General features: G+C 41.1%; 1 long non-coding RNA gene across 1 annotated transcript; it reads right to left on the bottom strand.

Annotated features, from left to right (window-relative positions):
* Positions 1–1125: 1125 nt before the first annotated feature.
* On the bottom strand, positions 1126–2184 carry LOC307127247. The gene is made up of 3 exons (XR_013816612.1): positions 2120–2184; positions 1948–2044; positions 1126–1225 (listed from the first exon to the last, which is right to left on the bottom strand). It is a non-coding gene; the product is annotated as an uncharacterized lncRNA (long non-coding RNA).
* Between the last annotated feature and the right edge of the window lie 2801 nt (positions 2185–4985).

The raw sequence follows: 4985 nt of genomic DNA, 5'->3' as shown, positions 1-4985 counted from the left end.
GAGTTGTTTATATGGCCGAGAAACTTTTATAAGAAGTTTTCATTTTCACAACTTTTATGTGTAAGCTGTTTATAAGGCCGAAAAGCCTAAAGGAGGTTTTTCTTATACAACTTTCATGAATGACTTTGTAAACATGGAAAAACACAAAAACATGATTTTGTAAAAATGTTTTTCTTTGGTTCATAGCAAGAATACAGACACATGGTTTGGTAAAATGTTTTTATTTTGTTTTATAGTAAAGACACAGGAACAAAGACTTTTGTAAAAATGTTTTTATTATGTTTTATAGTAAAGACACAGAGACAAAGACTTTGTAAAAATATTTTATTGGATAATTGAAATGAACATGCTGAGACATGTTTTAGGCAATATGCTTTATTGAAAAGATAAAGAAAGACACTGAGCCATATGTATGAAAGTCATTTATTAATGTAAAAGACAAGCAAGTGAAATGTAAACTGTATTAGCATGCAAGCATGTAACAAAGTATTAAACAAAGAAGTAGGTTTTACCCCAGGATGATGTCTTGCAGACGAGACGAAGGAGAAGGTCAAGGATCCAAGCCAGAAGAAGAAGAATGAGAGAATACAGAGCATTATATACTGAAATGTTGAAGGAACTGAGGGAGTTGACAATGGTCCAAAATCTGGGATTGGATAAACTGTGTGTGGCAGGGGGAATATATATATATATAGCTGGGCTTAGACCCAGACAATTAGCAGACTACGCCACGATGGGACTTACACCCAAAGATTTAATGGTTTTTCGCTAACAAGACACTCAGGTTCGTGCAAGGATCAGCCAGAGACAGTGGTCAAGTACAAAAATAATATATTAATTTCTCTTCTTTTACTTTTTATAAAAATGTACAACCCATGGAGCCATACACTCCAGAGTCACTCCAAACATTCAAGATTTCACAACAAACATAGTACGAATTTCACAGAGAATAGAATGTAATTGACACCAAATCAAATAACAAACACAATATACTCTAATCACAATGTACACACACACACACGAGGTGAAGCTAGGGCTGAAACTTACCAGTGGGAGGCTAGTGGCCCGAGCAATGATCGTCCATAACACAACACCCCACTCACACGTGATACATTTCACACACACCGCAAGGGAAATAATCACATTTGGTGAACGCACCGCCACTGCACACACCAAGGGACCCACCACCACAAGGGGCACTGTTCCCACTGGCGGTCTTCAGCACCTAGACAAAAGACAAGCACGTGAAAATCAACCACAACCACACACAACAATTGCAAAACACTGTTAAACCCAAGATGGTACTAGGGTTAAAGATATGGATAGCAATTGAATCACAAAGCAAAATACAAATTAAACAAACAAACTATCATAGCCCAGCCAGCACAAATGGGGCAAAAAATGCCGTCTGGCTTAACGATCTTTGATCGGGGTAGACAAAACAAATCAATAATCAACCCAAATGAATCAGAATAATACTCTTGTATATCAGCAGCAAACAAAAAGCCTCCCTACAAGAGTTTAAATAAACACACAAAACACTGAGCCTATAAAATATAGACCAAAATAATAACAGTTAATGGTGTCAGTCCATCCAACACTCCACACTTAAACCATGAAACTGGTCATATGATGCTGAATGAAACCATTTCACGGTATAACAGGAAGACCGAGCTCACCAGGAAGCTGCCGATTAATGTAAGCAAATCTCGGTTCCACTTATTCTAGGTCCCGGGTGAAAAAGGCAGCCACAGTTGTTGACATGATCCAATTATATACGTAAACAAATCGGAATAAAAACGTAAGCAAAGCAGCAGGCGTTCGGCGCTGATGTCGCCCGCTGGCCGCTACACCCCGGCTATAAAGCCTCTCCTGAAATACAAAAAGTGTCTACTTGTAAACGCATCTCACCGTAACATTTATCTAATGATTATCGTAGTCACATACCTTTGTGAAACAGCATCCAGTCACGGCCCCAGGCTCTGGTCACCAATAACCGGGCACAACTTTAGCTGCTAACAGGGCTACTACAGCAACGGGGATTCTAAAATTAAAACATTCCCTATAAGCCCGTCATAAAGTAAAAAGAGTGGAAACAAAGAACCAGAGCTTTTCCTACCGGTAACGCTAGGATCGAATAGATGACCCAGGCAGACCAAGACAGACATCAGACAGATAGGCCGGCAGGTAAACAGGACAACAGTCGCGTGTCGATGACGTAACTTGTCAAACGAAAAGTCCCGATTTATATATAGGGACTCGACCATCGCGATTGGCTCACAGCACCGCAAATGAATTGCCATTTGGCCAGACAGCTGTAGCCTGCTACATGTGCATATGTGAATGAATATGTAATGAAGAGGTGTGATGTTAATGGTATATAAGGTATTGATCTCTGTATGAACATCAGAAGCTGAGAGCAACAGGCAGCTTCTCCATTGGTTGATGGTCGAAGCCTGACATCTGCTGGTTATACTTGTGAATCGACTTTGTGAAACTTAAAACTTTTCTTTTCTTTTGTAACCATTATTGGTTGTATGTAAAACTTTTGTTAGTGGAAAAATAAATCTACTTATAATTGATTTATAGAAATCGTTTGCCACGTCTCTGCTTTCTAAACAGGTCGAGCTGAACCAAACACGGAGGGGGTCTGTTCTTCTAGAGAGTAAGTATAAACTTATATATTTATGATCTAGTTAAGGATTTGACCTGCTTTACCTAGCCTGAGAATATAAGTTAAAACTAGGTAGAAGGTGTGTGGGATCTAGATAGATTGTACACCGAATAACAGTGTATATTAGTGTTGCTACATGTAATAAGAGTAAGCAACTGAGTAGCTAACACTGTCTAACCCATCCAACGTGCAGGTGAATTTTGGAGATTTCTTTACAGGCTCATTGCACTTCAGTACCGGTTTATCTCACACTCACTACTCCAAAGACTGAGCTCTTGGGAGCCAAAAATGCGTTGAGTGTGAAAGTCTGAACTATTTAATGTTTCCCTTGCAACTGAATGGCTGTGTATGTTATGTGCTTGCTGACTGTCTGCTGATTTGTTGCTCACTATTTGTTGAGGGTTAAACTTTATACACATGGCTCATTGAAACATGGAAGTCTCTGGTCCCTCGATGTCTTTGAGCAGCATCACAATAATGTCACGAGGCTCAGTGCAAATAGTCCATGACTGTGTGTGCTGGGTTCTTCAACTCTGGTCCTCGAGGGCCACTGTCCTAAATCAATCCTTGTGAACTTAGCACTGCAAACATGTGTTGAGACAGAGAAAACGTCAGCAGAAAACGAGCAAAACATTGACAGAAAAACAACCTCGGCCACAGAGGAGATAGAGGATGAACCATACACGGGAATATGCGGATTATCATAAATACAACACATTTATCGGACATAAAACATCTCTGCGGCAAAAGCTGAAGTATAAGCAGGTGAAATGTTTGGAAATGTCTCTTGGCACGGCAAAGCACCAGTTTCACTAAAATGACATACACTCACCTAAAGGATTATTAGGAACAGCATACTAATACTGTGTTTGACCTTTGGCCTTCACAACTGCCTTAATTCTACGTGGCATTGACTCAACAAGGAGCTGAAAGCATTCTTTAGAAATGTTGGCCCATATTGATAGGATAGCATCTTGCAGTTGATGGAGATTTGTGGGATGCACATCCAGGGCACGAAGCTCCCGTTCCACCACATCCCAAAGATGCTCTATTGGGTTGAGATCTGGGGACTGTGGGGGCCATTTTAGTCCAGTGAACTCATTGTCATGTTCAAGAAACCAATTTGAAATGATTGGAGCTTTGTGACATGGGGCATTATCCTGCTGGAAGTAGCCATCAGAGGATGGGCACATGGTGCTCATAAAGGGATGGACATGGTCAGAAACAATGCTCAGGTAGGCCGTGGCATTTAAACCATGCCCAATTGGCACTAAGGAGCCTAAAGTGTGCCAAGAAAACATCCCCCACACCATTACACCACCACCACCAGCCTGCACAGTGGGAACAAGGCATGATGGATCCATGTTCTCATTCTGTTTACGCCAAATTCTGACTCTACCATCTGAATGTCTCAACAGAAATCCAGACTCCTCAGACCAGGCAACATTTTTCCAGTCTTCAACTGTCCAATTTTGGTGAGCTGGTGCAAATTGTAGCCTCTTTTTCCTATTTGTAGTGGAGATGAGTGGTACCCGGTGGGGTCTTCTGCTGTTGTAGCCCATCCGCCTCAAGGTTGTGCGTGTTGTCTATAGTTAATGTGTCGTGCACAGGCTCGGGTAGGGTCGGGCTTGATATGTTTTGGGCCCGATCTAAGCTCTAAAAAGCATACGGTCAGAAACATCATAGGTCCGGCTTCAGGACAGATGTTAAAGCTGTCAGAGCCCCACCTGACCTCAGACATGGGATGGAGGCAGACGTTACAGGTTTTTTATTTTCACAAGTTAGGTGTACATTTTCAAAACTCTTATCCAAACTGATCACACTTGTAACACAGCTGGTCGTTCTTCCACAGCCTGATCTCATGCTTTCATCTTAGTTGTACATATTTTCATTCTACATGAAGGTTATTGTAATATATAATGAGAACATTTGCTTTAATCACTGAGACACAACAGTGTGATCTCTCTCATTTAATAGCAAACAATGCAAGATACATGTTTCAAATCACATGAATTACAGTATCACAGGCTACAGCTGCCACATTAGAAAGTTACCTAACTTACATAACATAAATCCATACTGTTGCTAATGGTATCTATTCAGTGTGGATCTATACTGGCGTTGACCTTTTATACAGTTCCCTTTCAGTCGGTCATGTTCGACGTACGTGTACTGCCAGAAAGCATTTCAAGGTCCAAGGGGCATTGACCCATCCACTCCAATATTTCCTGACATCGCATGTATTCATGAGGCATTCCCTCAGAAGCAGGACTATAAACATCACGACAGATTTCTGATCCGCTTCAGACTC

The sequence above is a fragment of the Gobio gobio genome (assembly GCF_949357685.1).
Source record: "Gobio gobio genome assembly, chromosome: 5".
Taxonomy (NCBI): Eukaryota; Metazoa; Chordata; class Actinopteri; order Cypriniformes; family Gobionidae; genus Gobio; species Gobio gobio.
Note: the sequence above shows the minus strand (reverse complement) of the source record. Positions and strands in the feature narration are given on the sequence as shown.